Source organism: Tamandua tetradactyla, chromosome 24 (genome assembly GCF_023851605.1).
Source record: "Tamandua tetradactyla isolate mTamTet1 chromosome 24, mTamTet1.pri, whole genome shotgun sequence".
Lineage (NCBI taxonomy): Eukaryota > Metazoa > Chordata > Mammalia > Pilosa > Myrmecophagidae > Tamandua > Tamandua tetradactyla.
In genome coordinates this window covers 30,758,288-30,779,357 of record NC_135350.1, presented here as the reverse complement: position 1 = coordinate 30,779,357, position 21,070 = coordinate 30,758,288, and the positions used below count along the sequence as shown (strand labels likewise).

At 35.6% G+C, this 21,070-nt stretch overlaps 1 protein-coding gene across 12 annotated transcripts in view; it reads right to left on the bottom strand.

The window, feature by feature from the left end:
* UNC5C (unc-5 netrin receptor C) overlaps positions 1-21,070 on the bottom strand; it is a 381,478-nt gene that overhangs the window by 215,042 nt on the left and 145,366 nt on the right. For 5 of the 12 annotated variants that reach the window (XM_077142824.1, XM_077142818.1, XM_077142816.1 and 2 more), the window contains one exon: positions 534-676. The exons of 5 other annotated variants lie outside the window; for them this stretch is intronic. The gene's annotated coding sequence lies outside the window, so the exon portion shown is untranslated. Of the gene's footprint in view, positions 1-533; positions 677-15,409; positions 15,474-21,070 lie in introns of all 12 variants that reach the window. 2 more of the 12 variants (XM_077142819.1, XM_077142822.1) reach the window with 1 other exon arrangement.

The window sequence follows — 21,070 nt, the reverse complement described above, 5'->3', positions numbered from 1 at the left end:
CAGAAAATCATTTTGCAAATTTTGGGAGCTTCTAGAATCTTGCATGAGAGAAAGTTAGAAGTAACTTTAAGTTACTTTGCAAAATCAGATCTTTCGGGAACAGATAATAGCTTAGCTTTTCACCCTGTTATTAGTATGTGAGCAAACTGGCACTGAAAAGGAACTCATTAGGCATAGGTGACCCATCCCCATCCCTTCCTTTGGGTAAGTACATATATAGCTACCTCAGGCAGAATACTTTACTATCTGCCTCTGTCCCCTTTGGCAATAGGATAAAGAGCCTTGCCATCATTGGATTCTAAATTGATTCTCCTATTTAGCCACTGCTTTATCAATGCTTGGCTGAATGTAAAGCTGGAAGTGAGTGACTTCCTCAGGGTGCAGTGCTTTTGATGGGTTAGCTGTCAAACGCTCCATTGTCCAAATTACACAGCTACTGCAGATTTCCTGCTAAAAAACAATTTACTGCAGCATCAGGCTATCAGTCTTGTTGGCCATGTTAGTTTTGGGGTATCAAAATCTGATTAACTTACTGCAGATGCACAGCAGTTCTTATTGCTTCTTTCCCCAAATTTCCATTTACTGTACTGTTGGTGGGATAGGATAACAGAAGATTCATACAGGAAGAATCCTTAGAATAATCAGTAAGCAATGCTTCCAATGCTTGACATAATATCTAAGCCGAAGACACATGTGAAAATAACAAATAAAAAGAAAGAAGAAGAAAAAGAAGCTGCACCATCAACATTTACTTATATTTTTTTCTTCCAACAAAGGACCCATACATTATCTGATCATGTACATACATATGTGTGTGTATGCATGCTATTTATTTATTTCCAGACCTCTTGCCCAAACTGATAAACAATTATAAAGTTATAAACACCCCATGACTTTTAAAAAACACTGCATGACTTTTTAAAAAATTCTTGTGGTTAAATGCCTAAAAATAGTACAGTGTTACAAACAAATCTCTCCTAGTGATTCAATGTGTGTCCTCTTTTTTAAACTCTAGCCCCATTACAGCCATTCTCAAGATTTCTGTTGTGGTATGTTCAGACTCAATTATCACTTTACTCATTCAGTACAGCATCCTAATGATGAATCTGTTGATTTTTTTCTAACCATATATATACCCAACAATGGTTCAACATGGGGATTTCTATGATAAGGAAGCTATACCAGCTGTTTACTCCTTATATAAAATGTAGCAGTCTAGTACTAGCCTTAATTTAATTATTAAATTCAATACAGAACCAAAACTTCAGTTCTAATATTGCATGTATGATAATTTTGACACCATATTTGCTAATTTAATTCAAGTACAGCAACTATCTTTCATATAAACTTTCTGGTTTTTAATAAGCTGAGACACAGAAATTCTCATTACAAAGGCAAACAACTGCACACTTAACCTTTACATCTTAATATTCAGTAAGACCCATTGGTTTCACAACCAGAGACTCAAACTTGTCTGTTTCATTTAAAACAAGAGGACTAGACTTTCTCAAATATTATTTTACTTCAGGAGATTACACTTTTGTAAATAGCATTAACTGCCTTCATAAAAGAATAATTTATTAAATTAATAGTAGAGTGTTCAAAAAGTGATTTATTCTTTTTATTCTGAAAGAGTAATAAGTGTTTCAAATTCAAATATTTTATGTAAAAATGCATTCCAACAGGCTTTATGTAAAAACTTGTTAATGATATCACTAAGAAAAAAACTGAACATTATCACAGCATTAAGCTCAGCTCTACTTACTTTCTTAATCCAACTTCAGGTAAGAAATATTTATTGAGTAACTATTATGTATCAGATTCTGTGCTTGGCCTTGCAAATGCAAAGTGCTTATGGACAGTCCCTCTCCTGAGGAAATCAAAGCTTAATGGAGAAAGACTAAAAATAATTGCAAAAACAGGACTGATAGACTTAGGTATAAAGCAAAGGGAACAAATTGTGCCTGAAGGGGAAGAGAGCAGAGGAGAAAAAGTAGCAGAAACTTAATGACAACCTGGTTAGGTGGACAGAAGCGTAAAGGGTACTCTACACACATGCATCCTTATGGAAGTGGGGCAAAGCAGAGCAGATATGAAGAAACGGGCTATGCATGCATGAAAATGGATAAAGGCTGGAGCGCAGATAGGGACCTGACAAGTCAAATCAAGCAAACTGAATTACATCCTAGCAGGAAGCCATTAAATAATTTTTTGGGTAGTATGACAGGCCCAGGTTTCTATTTAAAGTGCTTACTTTGAGGGCTGTGTGGGGAAGAGGCTGGGAGAGGTAAAAGACAGAAAAGTGGATGAGTAGGCAAAAGAGTTTTACAAATCTGATGAGAGATTATGAAGGACCTCTACCAAAATTGCAATTTTGGAGGAGAGGGGAAAAAAATTTAAAAGATCCTGGAGTGCTGAATTGAGAAGATTAATGTTTGATTCGTTATGGGTGATGGAAGAGAAGAACAAGTTAAGGATGGAGTTCATGACTCGGAAGACCGGTGTTACCTACAAATTAGATGGAAAATGCAAGGATAGCATAGAGTTAAAAAGGAGAGAAGGGAGATGAGCACTCTCACACTGCATTTGTGCCAGAGGGAGGTCTGGAACAGAAGTACATATCTGGGAATGGCAGTGGAAGCTCTCCCAGGATGAGACATCTCCAACCACTGGAACAAAATGTGTTCCCTATTTCTGTCATCAGTTCAATTAGTGCTTTGTATACTCTCAATTACAAAAGAAAAAAAGTCATGCTCATAAAGACTTCATTGTACTGCAAACATGTTCTGTGAAAATACAACTGAATGGTACATGATTTTGTCCCTGTTGCATGTACCTGTGTTGGATTGTTCATAACCTCTTAAAAAACCTGTAGGTTACAATTTGCAGAAAGATGGAACAACATAGAATTGAACTGCTCAATTTCATTTTGTTCTTGTAAAAATCTTCTCTTTTCATTCAAATTAAATTTTATAATCAGAAACCATGCAAGAATGAAAGCTAAATGATTTTCAATAATGCTTCATAGAAAAAAATATTTAAAAGTTAAGGGTACTGTTCCAGCGTTCTACACTTAAAAGTACTGGAAATTTCTATTTCTATTATGTAGATGACTTTTAAAACAGAAAATGGAAACAAAAAAGTAGTTAAGAACTGATGTGAAAGGAACCTTGTAAATCTTTATACTCACAAAATAATACATAAAAAAAAAATAGCAGAAGTATTATTTTTGCTGATGACTATTAAAATTCTATCGCCAGTTCTGGCCAATGGCTAAAGCTCAAGCACTGTGATGACAACTGCCAGCGGATGGCCAACTGGAAGTCCCCCTGAATCTTCAAGTTACACAAACACCACCTCAATCCTTCTTTTTTATTAAATATCATTTTGAGCACAGATATGTCCAGATTTCTTCTTTTCAACCATACTGTCGTAATGACCTGAGAAAAGTCAGGCTCTGTTATAGCCTGACGACATAAATCAAAACCTAGAAGTAACTCAGGGGACAAATCAGGTTACTACAAAGTTGAAACATCAAAGAGCTTTAGTCCTCTCCATACAACATCTGCTATCATTCTCTCTACTGGTGGTGGTAAGAAAACAAACAAACAAAAAACACCTTTATCCCTGATAGCTATCCTGAAGTTTTCTCAAATCGTTTCTGATCATTCATCATGACCTCCAACTTCTCTCCTTGTAATGTTTCCAAAGTTTCTCTTATCCCTTTCTTCGTTCTCCCTTAGCTCAGCCCTATGTTGTGTCAGTTTCGTTGACACAACTGTTATGCACAGATCTATTTTCTGCATGTACTGTTGCCCAAGCAGCCACATCTTCACATTTTCTTAATCTTACCCTATACTGCAATACCGATCCTTTGACCCACTCAAATAATATTTCTTTCTTTTTAACACACTCAGCCCAATTGCAGGGTTTCAACACAAATGCGTTTGATCACTGCACTGCTTGTTCTTCACTGCACTGAAGTCCTGTTCTTCACTATTAAATGCCTGTTCTTCCTTCAAGGTGCAGGTTATCTATCACTGTCCATGATGCTCTTCCTAAACCACTACAGACAAACTCCTGCAGGAACTGGTAATTTGCTTGTCTCTGTCTGGGGCAAGACTGTTGATAATAGAAGACAACATGGACATATCCTTGCCTTTGCTGGGAAGGGCAGATACTGGAGCTTTTCTCCCTTTCCACCAGGGCTCCTCTTTATGCTTAAATTAATATAGAAAAGCATTGTTTTCTCCATCAAGATCTTCTTGTGGATGTTATGGACATTTGCATGGATCATAACCTGAGGTTAGAAATCCACCCAAGATGTCAACAAAACACAGCATATATTGTTGTCTTGGGCGTTGACTGCAAAGTTTAGTGTAGTTTAAAACTAATCTAAACAACACTGCTCTTTCAATCTTCGTATAAACAAAATTTGATATTCAAAGAATAGTAATTGAAAATCTGGAAGGAAAAATACATATTCTAACTCATAAGGAAACAATATTTTGAAAACGCATTCATGTTTTATACGACATGGTGCCCTGTTTGTTTGACTACAGTATCTGTAAGAATAAACAGCTATCCCTCAAAATAAAATACCCTGGCATTTCATATTTTATGCCACTTTCTGACCTAGAGCCACTTTTAAGAAGTGAAAGGTGGAGTTCCATCCACAAGTTAGCAACTCAATATTAATTGCTTTTTTTTAATATGCCTAGCATCTCTTAAAACTGTTTTGTAGCCATTGCTGAACTATGAACTTTTGTAAGCAACTTTGCCAAATAAAAAAGGAGGATTTTTTGCCTGTGATAATGCATTTTAAATATCAAGACAGAGAAGATTTTTCCCTTTAGCTGAAGTAGAGCCCCTTGCTAAAATGTTTTTACTTGTAATAACTCAATTATCTCAAGGAGTATGCTCTCCGGTGGAAATGCCTAAACGATGGACTGCGCCAAAAAAGTCTGGGGATAATTTCTAAGCTATGTATTTAAGGCTGTTAGGCAGATAAGCAAAACCCATAAGAATTCTGTTTAAGAGATGAATAGTTCTACATTTGTTCCAGAGGGATATTTTTTATATTCAATGACGAAGCACATTGGCTTTAACATTGAAAACCACGTAGCAGAGATGATCTATTTTTATGTAAACACCATAAACATTATACATGCCACATTAATAATAGTAACAGAGAAAAGGGTTCTGAGAAATAGGAGACCAGGAGCACGAACGATGATGTAAATTCAAAAAACAAGCAACAATAACAATAATAGGACAGAAAAAAAGTACAGTAATTTACCAATCTGGCACTATATAAAACTAGTAAATGTACTTCATGATGTTTACCTTTGCTATAATTTTCAGAACATAAAACCATACCTTGATTAAAAGTTTGATCTATTACTCATAAATTAGTTTTAGAGAATCTGTTTACAAATTCATGTTTCAAAACAGATGCAAAAGTAGCCACTTTCAAAGACAGAAGAAAAACAGAATTCTCTCAGTGAAACTGATGGATTCCTTTTGCTTCCTGACAGAAAGACCTTGCACACTAAATTAAAACAAACAAAAACTCAAAAATCTGAAGATGAGGACTTTGACTCTTTACTCTTCTTAATTCACTTTGGTCATGGATAGCATTCGTTTTCCCTCTTCCTCAACTTTGGGAGATAAAGTGTAATGACGTAAAGTTCTAGCAGTCCTGTAAAGTAATAATTCACCTTTGGATCACTTACTCTCGGCCAGGGAAAGGACTCAGAACATTTGCTCATTTAATTCTCCAACAATGCTATGAAGTAGGTTGTACTTTTCTCCAGTCTATGATGAGGTAATGCAGGCTGCGAAAAGTGAAGTAACTTTGCTCAAATCCACAAAATTTATCAATGGTGAAATCAAGATACAAACACAGCTAATCTGACTCCAGTGCTGTGCTCTTAACTGCTGTACTACAGAACTTCCCTATATGGCCCCAGAACAACGTTTTAAAAATTAATGGAGCCCTTCCCCCTTCAACAATAAAGACTGACTTCAGCCTCAAAAAAAAAAGTAATGGAAATTAATAAGTTTATATACTATATATAGAAGTATTTATATCATCTGCCAGTAAGTACACATTGACCAGTTGAACATTCTTTCAAAAACTCTTTGCCAGATATAGGAAATGCTGCAAAAATGGCACTCCAAACATATCCTATGGATTTCCCAGTTGGTAATTTCATAAGCCTGTTACTATTCAATACAATTGTCCCTAAGCATTCTAGACTAATCAAGTGAAACAAAGCAGTTATATTGGCAGTATTTATAAAGCAGGGCATGACATCCATGCAAACCCACAAAGCATATAAGGCTGTTGGAGAGGAAACGTGGTCAATTCCAGTACTAACAATTACAGTTAAAGTAATACCCTCACATTTATCTTCCCATGAGTCCTAATAATGGATGTGAGAGTAGAGTATGAAATAGAAAATCTACATATTTACTACAGAAGGTAAGAGGAAGATATTTGTTTTACAAAGTAAAGCATTAATCAATGAAATAATATCAGATAGATGGATTCTAGTCTCTCTCCCACACAAATAGAGATAACCTAAAAACAAGTCCATTGCAGAGTAGAACTGTGCTATCCACTAGCTATCTGTGGGTACTGTGCACTTGAAATATGGCTAATAAGACTGAGGAATTGAATCTCTAAATTTGAATTTAAATTATTTAACTTAAAATTTAAATTCAAAACTGACAGTTCAATTGTTGGAAAGTTTTTAAGTATCTCTGGAAAAAACTGGGGTATGCAAATCTACTTTTTCAAATGCAAATTTTATTAAATCAAATAAAGATCATGTATTTCTTATGAAAATTTGGCATCCTAATTGAGATGTGCTGTGACTATAAAATTCACATGAGATGTTGAAGACAGTACAAAAAAGAACGTAAAATATCACATTAGTAGTTTTAAAATATTGACTACATGTTGAAATGATATTTTTAGATATATTGAGATAAAAATAATAGGGTATCAAAATTAATTTCACCTGCTTTTTTTTTTTTTACATTCTTAATAAGAAAGTAAGAACATTTAAAATTTCATATGTACTGCCCACTAGAACTCTATTGGACAGTGCTATTCTAGGTGGTAAAATTTTGAATATATTACTTGTCTTGTTAATTCTTTAAAAGTGAAATGACGTTATTGGAATGACGTCAAACTTATTGGAATGACGTTACTTCTCAATCATAAACTCCACTGTAATTGTTAGCAGTAAAAAGTATTCTGAGTCATTGTTAGGTAGATTCAGCAAGAGAATAAAAGGGAAGCTGGGAGACTCTATGGGACATCTAACTCTATTTCTCCAGACACCACTAATGGGTTAAAGCCAGGATTTTTGGTTAAGCTTGAAACTAACCAGCCAACGGTGTAACAAACATTTCTACCATGTTCAAAAACCGACACACTCCCTAGAATTACTAAATAGGGGAGCTTGCAATTGAAAAAATCTTTACCACCTTCTCATTACTGGCTTCTACATTTGCAAAAAGAACTACAATTGTATAATCCTATACTTCATAATGACCCAATGGAGTTCTTTCCTTCAGACTACATTCTAAAGGTAAATAAAACCCAGTGAAACCAATAAATGAATATGCAAGTAAACAAGAGGTCTGAAGTGAGCTAAGAAAGTTGGATCAAAATCACGCATGACCTGGAAAACTGCCATAACCTTACTGGGCCTGTTCCCTTATTTTCCAAATGGAGACCAGAGGCTCGTGATCCTAAAGGTTTCTTCTAGCTCTGCAAGTTGGTGATTCTAAATGAATTCTCTGAAGCTAACACATAAGGTTTTACATTTTTTATAGCACTTTCATAAGTTTAATTCACCTGGTTACAGGCTTCTTAGTACCCTTCTACTGAAGAGAAATCTAAGACTCAGAAAGGCTAAATGTCCTCCAAACTGGTATGTTTTTAGAACTTACGTTTTTGGAACCTAAGACTATACCGAATCTAAATGTTTTCAAGTATATTATACTCATTGACATTTTCTGACAATCACAAGGATTACATCAAACAATTTTATATATTAAATAATTTACAAGAGATCAGCTAGGCAATATGACATCTGTCATTTCTTTCTAATATCTCTTGCACTTTCTTTTTCTTTCCTTGTTAACATCATTTATTTTATACATAAACTCTTAGAACTCAGTGAGCCTATCTATTTAGTACATGCATTCATACTATTTTTATGATGACAAATCACTTAATCTGTTTGAACTATCATGTTATACAACCTATGAAGTGAGACATATTCTTTCATGGGGGAAAAATGTACTGTTTAATAGGCACTAAAAATATTTTAATATAGGTTGAAAAATCCCCAATAAATATTCTTTATAGAAATGCATCTTTGAGACCTAGAGAAATTAACATAACTTCAAAACTGACCCAATTTTCAACCAGAGACACTATTCCCTCCAGAAACCTGGTTCATGACTGAATAATTATATAGTTATTTCTAGCATTTTTTGGTGAGTCAATAGAAAATAATTATATAATGATAACATTTTTAGACTAAGAGAAAGCATTCCAGTTAAAATGATCAGTCATTAATTAGTCTAAAGAGACATACTTTTTTGCATAATTTAAATAATTGGCCAAGTAATTTTTAAGAAGGTTTAAATTATTGAAACACTTTTTTCTACAGTCTATTCTACTATTGAAATCTTGTCACAGAACGTCCTTAAAAATTTCTTAAGAAAGAAAATAAAAGAAATTTAAATTATGAAATATTTGATAAACAAATTCAGCTAAAACACATTTTTGGTTCAAAAGGACTGAGACCATAATGATTTAATAGTGGCTATCTAAAAGTAAAGAAGATCTCCCAGGAGACTGTAATTAAGATATATACATCTCACATTCCCCCAGGAAACTCCTTCAGATCAGCCTGCAGAGTATTGGATGTCCACAAGGAGATTCTTTAAGCTGGAAACCAAAGAAAAGAAGCAGAAAGGATTTCTACCCTTGGGGAAACATAGGAAGTTATTGGTTCAGATTTATTATACTGTTCTTATATTATGTTTCACTTCATGATAAAATGCTAGGTGGAGTAGGACAGATGGAAGACTAATGTGGTTCAGAGGGAATCTTAAAGTCATGCCTGTTGACTGCACTGTTAACTCCCTTCCAATAAATTAGAAGTTATTTCATAGAAGTCAAAGGCAAAGCATAAAAAGGTGAGTGTAAGTAACTTGAATTTTTCAAGATTGTGCTTTTGTGACCTATAGTACTAGCCAACTGTAGGCACTATAGAAAGTATCAAGTGGGAAAGATCTAGAAAGGAGGCAAAAGACACTTCCTTGCAGATTCTTAGAACACACATGATAGGGGTTGGGGCAATAACCCCACAGGACATTTACTACATCCTGAGGCTCACCTGGAATATTTTTTAAGTTAGAGTTCTTCCAGCTAGCACCCAAGACTAGGTTTGGAAGTTGTACCTAGTACCTTCAGCATTTCAAAATATTTAATTTTGTTACATTTAAATATTGAATGAAGATAATACTTCTATGGCCTGATTATCTACCACCTCCCTTGAAATATAGACATGAATGTAATTTTACCTGGTTTATGTGGAGACTATTCAGCATGCTGATACTTTCTTCCTGTGGTCATTTATTCATTTTGAATTAAAAATCTAAAGTGGATATTTTTCTCATGTTTTATTTTAGCCAGCTGTTCCATCAATTACACATTAAAAAAAAAAACAGAACTCAAAAAGAAATTCCTATACAATCTGCTTTTTAAAGATAGCTTATTACTACTTTAGAGATGAACCCTTGACAGTTTTGAATATGGACTAGATTAAAGTCTTGAAGATCTGTTTTCTGAGAGTTTTATTAAGAAAGAGAAAAACAGTTGCATGAGCAGGTCACGGTGGCTCAGCAGGGAGAGTTCCCGCCTGTCATGCCTGAGACCCAGGTTCGATTCCTGGTGCTCCGCCTATGCCAAAAAAAAAAAATTGCAAATGTATATATCTATAGCCAAGGACATCTTGTCCGTAGAGCCCATACCGTGCAATGTTAAAGCATTGCCCTTAGTTGTGTTTTTATTGTATTATGCTCATATGGAAACTGGGAGATAAAAATACTATTTTCTGTAGTATTGTTTTATTATAAGAGCTATTAAGCTTCACTTCTGTGCCCAGCTGCATTCTAACTGACACTGAGTCTTCTGCCCATTTCTAAACTTCTATAAATAATTTGTGGAAGCATCTTTAATCCCACTAAAGCAATTTTTGAAAGGAGTTATAAATTGGGGGTCACTAATTTTGCAATCAGACCCTCCTTTTATTACAAATAAAACATTCCTAATTGGTAAACTCATATTGGTCAAACGAGGATTGATCTTTAGCTACAGTTACTAAATAAGGATAAAATTGCGGTAAATTTACAGAATTTACTTTAACAGCAAAGGAAATAAAGTAATATTTTTTCTACTGATCTTGAGAGATAAATATAAGCAGGAGCAAAAAAGTTCAATTCTGGGACAAGTAACTTCCAACATGTTTCTTTACACAAATCATAAGGGATGAAAAAAATATTCAGTCACAATTTTGGCATCTGCTATGAAAAGGTATTTGCATTTGTTCTCATTTGTCATCATCTGGGGTAGTTTTTATCCTTTGTTAGTATTATCCCACTGTTTGTTAGAAAGTGTGCTCTGTTGCAGGCTTCTGGTTAGAAGCAATAAGCAGCACAAACAGCACATGAAGAATTGAAGGAAAAAGGGAAAAGAACAACAACAAAAAAGACCCCTCACTCTCCTATATCCCTGACACCTAACACAACAGGCTGTGAAAATGGTTTCATTAAAAAATAACAAGCCCATATTCATCAGGGGATAGATATGGACAGACTGAATAAAAAAGCCCCCAATCATTGCTCAAGTAGGTCAACTAGAATTAATTCAAAGGGCAAAGATTCAAAATGAGCTCCCCATGTCTCACCAGTCTGCTGCTTCAACCTTTCTATTCATCCTGGAGATAAACGGTCCGGAGGCATACTTCTTGGTGAGCAGAGCATTTAATCAAACCTGTCTTTACCTCTGTATGAAAGTGGACATGAGGACATACCAATCATATCCAGTTATTTGTCTTGAAACAATATAGTTCTGTAATTTTTTCAGTGACTACCTTACTTTTCCCCATAGAACCACCAGTCCAGCTGAATGGTCAAAACGGCTGTTGGCTTCCCCTGGGTTTAGATGTCAGTGTAAGAGTTGCAGAGTCTCATCCTCCTACAGAAACTTTGAACAGCCAGCAAAAAGACGTTTTAGAAACATCTTTCTAAAAGCTCTAGAAAACAGTTAAATATTACACTAAAAAGGAGAGTGCCAAATCACGTAAAAGGCCACTTAAAAGCGGTAGGATCTCGTGGTGCCCTGGCTGGCCTCTTCCCAATCCGCTCACTGGCTGAGCATGGAGCCCATCCATTCTCCCAATGTGGATCCCTGGTCCTGGTTCCAGAAGAAGCAGAGAAACTTGTGCACATGCTGGACACATGTATCACCGACCCCCTATTTATGTGGCAGCGGGCTGAAGGATTCACTGTTTAAAAACTTGCCTCACATAGAGAAGTCAGCTCATTGAGCTCATTGTTGTGGGAAAACAGTCAAGGTGTGTTGCCTGAGGCAAGTGATTGCTGGCTGTAGGACTACAGTGCAGTACCTGGAACCATGGGGAAATTGTTTTCTGGGAAGAGGGAACATTTGTTTCCTTGTAATTGGGGAATTCTTAGGTGCAAGCCCTAAATGAGATATATACAGAAGGGATCAAGAAGGCCCTATTCAAACTCACATCAATAAGCCCTAAAGGATAGCACTCACACAGGCCACTGTTCAGAAACCTGGAAAGATGTTTTCTTTTGTTTCTTGTTCCTTTTTTTCTCTTTTTTGGTAACTCCTGGCATTCCAGAAAGTTCTGCCATAACAATTTCTGGATACAAGCTTAAGAAACACCTCAGAGTCTAAATTCCAGTGTTAATGTGATAAAATATCAAAATTTCCAGGTTGCAACAAGAGATTACAAAGCATACTAAGAAACAGGAAGTGATGGCACAGGCAAAGTAGCATTAGAAACATTAGATTAACGCATTAGAAACCAAAAACCAGAGAATCCGACCTGGGGCATTCCAAGGACTTTTAAAAAAGTGATCTTAAATATGCTCAAACAGCTAAAGGAAAACACACACGAAGAACAAAAGGAAAATGACAGATGAACACAAAGAGAACATAGAGAGCTGCGAATTAAGAAAAGGAACCAAATATAACTAAAGACCACAGTAACAGAAATGAAAAATTCCTAAGAGGAGTTCAACAGCAAACTGGAATTGGCAGAAGAAGGAATCAGTAAACTTGAAGATAAGACAATCAAAATTATCCAGGATGAGGAGTATAAAGAGGAAAGAATGAAAAAAGTGACTCAAGCTTGAGGAATCTGTGGGACCCCAACAAGCCTAACCAATATACACATTATGGAAAAGAAGGAGAAAGGTACAGAGAGAACACTCAAAGAGATAATGGTTTAAAATGTCCCAAATTTAATGAAAACAAACAAACAAACAAACATGAAAACACATCCAAGATCCTCAATGAACTCCAAATAGGATAAACTCAAATATACCCACACCACTCCGTGTTATAATCCAACAGTCAAATGCCAAAGTAAAGAGGGAATTCTGAAAGTCATAAGAGAGAAGCAATGTGTCATGTACAAGGGGGCTTCAACATGATTTAGTGCCAAATTCTCATCAGAAAGGAGGCGAGAAACAGTGGGAAGACATATTTAAAATGCTGAAAGCAAAAAAAAAAAAAAATTGCCAGCCAAGAATTCTGCATCCTGCAAAACTGTCTTTCAAAATTGAGGGAGCAATTAAGACATTCTCAGGTAAGCAAAAGCTAAGGGAGTTTATTGCCACCTTAGAAGAAATGCTAAAAGGAAGGTCTGCAGGTTGAAAGGAAGAACATCAGAAAATTGACTGTAGCCATGTGAAGAAATAATGATCAGTAAAGACAAGGACATGGGTAAATATAAATACCAGTACTGCTGCATTTTTTATTTGCAGCTCCGCTTTATTCTTCCTACAAGATCTAAAAGATAAATGCATAAAATGTAATGGTAAATCAATGGTTTTGGACTTATAATGTATAAATAAGTAATTTGTGACAAGAACTACATAAAGGTGGGGGAACTGAGGGTTAGAGGATCATAATTTATGTATGCTATTGAAGTCATTAAGTTGGTATCAAAGCAAACAAACCTGCTATAGATTTAGGATGTTTAATTTAAAGCCTGTGGTAACCACAAAGAAAGTATCAGAGACTATGCAAATTCATAGAAACAGAAAAAAGAACACAAATTGCTAAGGGTGGTCAGGGACAATGGGGAGCTAGTGTAAAATAAATGTGGGGTTTCTGTTTGGGGTGAAAGCAAAGCTAAAGTAATGGATGGTGGTGAGTGTAATTAACCCCATTGAATGATATGCTGGGGGCGGGTTAGAATGGAAAGATTTATGTTGTATATATGCTTCCACAATTTTAACAAAAAGAACAGAAGAGAAACTGAAGAAATAATGACAATTAAATATAATTACATGATACTAGGTGGGGTTGAAGAAGAGAGGAGAAAAGCCTCAAAACAATATTATTGGGACATTGGAAAAATTGGATTATATAATGTAATGCTTATAGCAAAGTTAAATTAGCTTGCTAACTGCACCTGAGATGATTACATTAGTGAATATCCTTGTTCATAACAAATGTACACGGAAGTATTATGTATTTAGGGAGTGTGATGTGTGCAACCTGCTCTCAAATGTTTGGGAAATAGATAGACAAACAGATAAATAGATGATAGAATGATGCCAGAAAGGTCGCAAAATGTTAAAATTGGTGGATTGGGGTATCTGGGGGACAGGGGTAGGTTTGAGTTCCCTGTATGAGGCTTGTATTCTTTTTGCAACTGCCCCGTAAATTTGAAATGATTTCAAAATAACAAGTTAAAATAAAAAGTGGTTATCATGACAGTAAAGCTATTTTTCTCTAGCACAGGTTCTAGTAAAATGCAGCTAACTATATTTTTATATATAAAACTGTATTTCTTATTTAAAAAACAAAATGAAATCACTTTAAACAGAGCTGGGGAAGATTTAGTGACGGTTAAATATATACCATTCAAGGTATCAGTGTCCTCTTCTCTAACCTAAGGTCGCAGCTGTCACAGAGCAGACCGTTTCTCTTTGTTGCCTATCAAAGCAAATGAACCCCCTTCTTACATAAAATACAGAACACTACTCTAAAGAAAATACAGTTCTATTCTGTATTGCCAACTGGGGAATTTATTGTCCCGAGTTTTGCTATTAAAATGGTCTCAGTTCCACCAATGCAAAATCAGATCTAAGATTCCCTGAGTTCCCAGTGATTTACACAAAGACCCACTACTCTGAAGGATTGGTTGCATAACTTGTGGGGGATAGGACAAAATGAAAATCAGGGACCCCCTGATCAAAACTATTGAGGATTTCAAGATGACAACAGCAGAGCCTTAACCCAAGCACTGTGCTCAGGTGTCACTCCCACAAAGCTGTCCCTGTCTCTATGACTGTCCATGCTTCAGGGACCTGGAATGAGCATGTCTGCAGCTTCCAGAGCAGCACACGTTTTCTGACTTCATTGTAAAGCAATCAGCCTTTAAGGTAAGAGTTCTAGGAAATAACCTGTTTAGGTTAAATACAAAGATATAATCCTGAAAGATTTTTTCTTTCCCAACTTGGGGAGCTATAGGAAAGGAGAGACTCCATTATACAAAGGGCACGTGCTGACCCTGTAAACATCAGAACACTTGGATGCAGGATCTGCTGCCCAATAACTGGCTATGTGATCATGAGTACAATATTGCAACTCTCTAAATCTCATTTTTCTCATTTATCACATGAAGGTATCTGATGCATGATTTCAAGGGGGCCGTGGGAATACTTATGAAGTCTCTGTGATGAGAAAAAAAGGAGAAAAGACCTGTATTTTCTTTTCCCAAAGGGGAAACATCTCTACGTTACATAGGCATTTAAATTAACAGAGTATAATAATAACAATAATAATATAATAATAATTATGGTGATGATGCTGTGTGCCAATACTGTCTATGTGCTTTATGTGAGGCTTTTTTTTTTTTTTTCACGTGGGCAGGCCCCGGGAAACAAACTCCAGTCTTCAGCATGGCAGGTGAGAACTCTGCCACTGAACCATGGTTGCCCACCCTATGTGATTCATTTTAACTAATGTACTTTACATTTAGCTATTTTAATCCTAATCTAAATATACCATTTTACAGGTAAAGGAATTGAGACCCTAAGCACCTACCATATGCGCTGATTTATGGCAGAGTCCATGAGTTCAGGACATCAGGCTCAGGGAAGGCAGAAGGCTGAGTACAGAGAAGGGAGGAAAGAGAAGGAAAGTGGAATAATTTGTGTCTGTTGTTTGAGTGTCTCAAGAAGTCGTGTTCAGACGACAAAGGCAACTTTTGACAAATAGAAAGTAAGAAACATTATCTTAAAGGACATAAAATAGTTTCTACTCCTGGTTCTAGGAAATATCAGATACTCTAATAAATTCCAAGGTTAATAAATTTGCGAATTGGTCATATTTTCACCTAAACAAGTATGGGTATGACAACTCACATTTTTTCTAATCCCATTCCATGAATGATTCTTAAATAGTAATATTAGAGAAAAAGTTAATAAGAAAACACTTAGGCATCTAAAGGATTTAGTTAATTATGTCCTAGGAAAAGAACCCACCTTTTATATTTCCTAAGTGCTCATTACATATTATGCTAACAATTAATTTTCAAATAAATACCAAATACAATCTCCCAAAGTATATAAAAAATTGGACATGATGCAATACAAGTAGAGATGAACTTTTTGTATATTTTTGACATCAGAAGAATAAGACATGAATGTACATGATGAAGCCTGTGGCATCCTTAAAAGACAAATATAAGTATACTGAAGAAATAATGCCAGGATTTGTACTGCCCTTCAAATTTCTTAACATAGGCTGCATGGAATAAAGCACATGTAAATTCACTGTGCAAAGCACAGAATAGAGATCATTTTTTGTACATTGAGACACCTATCAAATACATTTTTAAAAAATTCTCATTTATATTTAAGAGAAGTAGCACTATTAATTCTCTGCATTCTGCTCTTTCTTCATAATTCAAAGTATCCAGTTCTACCCTTAGGCCTCAATTCCTTTACCTGTAAAATGGTATATTTAGATTAGGATTAAAGTAGCTAATTTCAATTGGGACGTGATTTTCTTATTAAAAATAGTCCAAATGTAGCTTTTTTTTTTTTTTGGTTTTTGCTCCCTATATAAAATGCTACAGTGGAGAGGATACAACCTTGTTTCCAAAGACCAGGAAGAAAATTTATATCAGTAAATATATGCAAATTGAAACAAAGCATCCTATACTTACAATCAAAACCATTTACCTGGGTGACCATAACTATTAGAGTAATCAGAAGAAACTCTCTTCAGAAAATTTTATGGAAAGGCATTCTGGATCGCAGAGTAAATGAATCTATTCCCCATTCAACAAAGTTGCAACAAAGAAACCATCAATTCCCAAATTGTGACCCTAAACTTGCCCAACTATAGTAGCCGGATTCTGCAAACTGTCCAGCAAACCAGTGAGAATAAATAATTACAATTCAGACTTCTAACTTCATTCACTCACTCGTTATTCATTCATTCAACGATTATTTTGTCTTGTAAGAACAATGCAAAAAATGAACTTTTACTAGAGCCGAGAATTTTCCCTATTAAGCGTTTGCATCATTCTAAACTAATTATTGACTTGCTAAAACTGTCCATTTGAAAATAAAAGCTTGCACTTAAATTACTGGTTTAGACAAATTAATGAAGGCGTTCCTTGTTTCTTGTGTCTGCTGTGAATTATATATTTCTCAAAACAATAGGGCACTGATTTTCAATCACTAGTAAACAACGTATCTGGACTTTGTCGTAATGAGATAAAGTTTAGTCTGTGCTTTCTCCTTGTGAGATAGTTTTTTCTTTTTAATATGCAAAAAATTTCAGCAGCATATCCTTTTTCTGCCAAGAGTGAATTCTACGTGGGAATGAGGTTGCTGCGGAAGGCTTTCAGATATAAGTGTTGCTTTAGAATTAATTAGATAGGAATCACAGGGAAAAAATCATGTTTATTACTTGAGAGAAAACTTGAAAACATTATTTTACTCCCTGAATTTTCTAATACAGGAAAAATATAAACTTAGGTTCAGTTTTCTCCACTAAAATCTTCCACTAAAGGCCCATTTACTTTAAACAGTTATATCTATACCATAGGTCTTTCCAATGTCCTGGACCAAAAATGGAATAACAAATATGAAAAGAAGTCTGTCAACTGCAATGCTATATCCCTGAAATAAAAATGCAATCACTATAAAATAAGGGACAAAATATGACACAAGAATTGTCCTGACAATAATGGTAGTCTAAAAATGCTAAGTCATGATTAAGTACCAACTAATTTAAGCAGGATTTTCCCTAGAGACTACCTTGGAAACCTCATCCACAACTTTAAAGAAAAGCATCACACTGCATATAATAGGTAAGAACCCCTTCAAGTTAATGAAGATTAAAAAAAGATGTGCAAAATGTATTTTCTTCAGTAGTATGTTTCAAACTAGATCATTTTTCTACCTGCTGAAATTTGTTCATTGGATTCCACCACACTTGGGATGAAATGTAAAATCTTCACCACGGCTTACAGCCCCTTCCTATCTCCCCTTCTACGCATTTCCACACTACATCTCTTCCTGATACACCGGCTATTTCCAGTTTCTCAGATGCACTTAGGTCTTTCCTGCCCCAAGGCCTCTGTACCTGTGTTCTCTCTACCTGAAGTTCTCCTTCCTCTTTGTTGGATAATGTCTAGGATAATGTCTTAATTAACTTATTAATCAAATGCTTTCTCTCTTTGGGGGCCCTAATTTGTCTGAACTTAGTGTCTACAGTGTGCACTCTGGTTAGCACAGAAGAACCAAAGAGGATGCTTAAGTTCGGGTGCACAGGTGGGGATATGTTGAAGTCATTGGAAAAGATGTATGGCACAATCATATAACACAGACAGGGTAGTCAAATAAAAGAGCTCAGCATATCTATGCAATGCCTCCCTGATATATTTACTTAACTCATCGCTGAGTGGCTGGCGTAGAGTTCCTCCTTGTTTTGTGGCAGAACAAGTAGCTTAAGACCCTAAAAGAAGCGTGGCCAGGTGGACCTGAATAGATGAGTTGCCTGATATATTTCCCTCTCACAACAGTAAGAGAACAATGTTTTTGTCTCTAGTATATTCCCAGATGCATAGTTGACATTCTAGAAATATTGATTTAATTGAAAATCCAAGTGATATCAAAGTACAATGGAAACATGTCAAAGATGGCTTCTTGAAAGTGGCATCCTACCCTATCTTTTGAAGACTTGGCCAGTGGTTACTGGTAGAGACTATGGAGAAACCACTTTTCTCCTGTCTTTATGCAATTTCAAGTACCAACTACTTAGCTTTTTCCTAAACTTGTATCTAAAAGGGCTTCATTTTTTTAGTTTTATTCATTTTGTCAAAGACATTTCCACTAATGTAACATCTACTTTTAATTCCACTTCTAGGTAAATTTTTTCAGAACACCTTCTAATCAATGCTATCACACAACTTAAAATAATTTGCTTCAATATGCCAGTTGTGATTTTGAATGACTACTGCTCTCTGCGTAATAGACATCGAATATGCAGGCCCAGGGTGCTTTCTTCTGCTGAGCTGGTTCACCAGAAACCTTGACATGGCAGGAAGAGCTCTGAATATGGACAAAAAACCCCTGTATTTAAGTTTGGGCTGTGTGATCAAGTGCTCATCTCTCAGTGGCTTATTTTGCATAAAAGGCACAGTCAGTCACCATGTTTATTTCTTAAAGAACTGGTCAGACTTGACAGGAATTTGACTGTATAACAACAGTTCCCCCATTTCTGATCATACAGACCAATAAAGGAGAAAAGTAAAGAGGTCATCCCAAAAGGCCTTGAAGGATTATAGTATCTAAGTTACAGTTTTTGAAGACAAATGTACTATCCACAAAATAATTTTCAAATTATAAAAACATTCTCCCACTATATAAAAAATATATATGACAAATATTTCCTGTCTAGCCCTTGTTAGTACCCTGTACTTCCCACCTCTATTTTAGTTCACACCATGCCACTTCACTAGATCTTTTTTGCTAATTTTCCTAAACCAATTTAAAATCCTGGGTCCTTGGCAGCACTTTCTCTAAAGTCACTTAATCTAAAGAGTGCTCTCCTTTTTTTCTAACCTAGAATTTAATCTAAAGTGTCTCCGGGATATCTCCTCTGTGGTCCTGACAGACATCTAAATTTTTGATTACTTACTTATTTATATATTAGATACCAATTCTTTAAAATACATTGTAATGTGTTTAAGATATATTTCAATGTGATAAGGATCTAAACTACCTTTTACGTTCAGAAGGACATCAAGAACTTCACAGTCTTGGAGAAAGAAAGAGAATTAGACAATGCACCAATAGTTACAAAGTGAGTCATGGACTAAGGGAGGTAAATGCTTTATTTTTAAATAAAAAAGGAGCAAAAGATTGCATCTGGTTGGGAGAATTAGGTAAGGTTTCTTGGAGTAAGGTCTTGAAGTAAGTAAGGTGTTGATTAGAATGACATTTCCAAAGGCTGAAACTGGGATTTGGTTGGGGAAGGAGACGATTCAGAGGAAACAGCATTCAGGTAGAGCTACACAGAGCATGTGCTTGAACAAGTCAGCTGAGCTGGTACACAGCTCCTGCGTGGGGCTGGGACTCATACTTAGGAGAATACTCAGTGTGGAGATGAAGAGAAGGCATTTAATTTGACAGACAGTGGGAAGCCACTGAAAGCCTCTGTGCAAGGAAGTCAATAGTGCTCAATAAATATTCACTAATATTTTTTTTTTTTTTTTTTTTTTTTTTTTTTTTTATTAACGGAAAGAAAAAAAGGAAATTAACACAACATTTAGAAATCATACCATTCTACATATGCACTCAGTAATTCTTAACATCATCACATAGATGCATGATCATTGTTTCTTAGTACATTTGCATCAGTTTAGAGGAACTAGCAACACAACAGAAAAAGCTATAAAATGTTAATATAAAGAAAAGAAATAAAAGTAGTAGTAATAGTAAAAAACAACAACAACAAACAAACCAACAAGCAAACAAAAACAAAAAAAAACCCTATAGCTCAGATGCAGCTTCATTCAGTATTTTAACATGATTACTTTACAATTAGGTATTATTGTGCTGTCCATTTTTGAGTTTTTGTATCTAGTCCTGTTGCACAATCTGTATCCCTTCAGCTTCAATTACCCATTGTCTTACCCTGTTTCTAACTCCTGCTGAACTCTGTTACCAATGACATATTTCAAGTTTATTCTCGAATGTCCGTTCACAACAGTGGGACCATACAGTATTTGTCCTTTAGTTTTTGGCTGGATTCACTCAGCATAATATTCTCTAGGTCCATCCATGTTATTACATGGTTCACAAGTTTATCTTGTCTTAAAGCTGCATAATATTCCATCGTATGTATATACCACAGTTTGTTTAGCCACTCTTCTGTTGATGGAGATTTTGGCTGTTTCCATCTCTTTGCAATTGTAAATAACGCTGCTATAAACATTGGTGTGCAAATGTCCGTTTGTGTCTTTGCCCTTAAGTCCTTTGAGTAGATACCTAGCAATGGTATTGCTGGGTCGTATGGCAATTCTATATTCAGCTTTTTGAGGAACTGCCAAACTGTCTTCCACAGTGGTTGCACCCTTTGACATTCCCACCAACAGTGAATAAGTGTGCCTCTTTCTCCGCATCCTCTCCAGCACTTGTCATTTTCTGTTTTGTTGATAATGGCCATTCTGGTGGGTGTGAGATG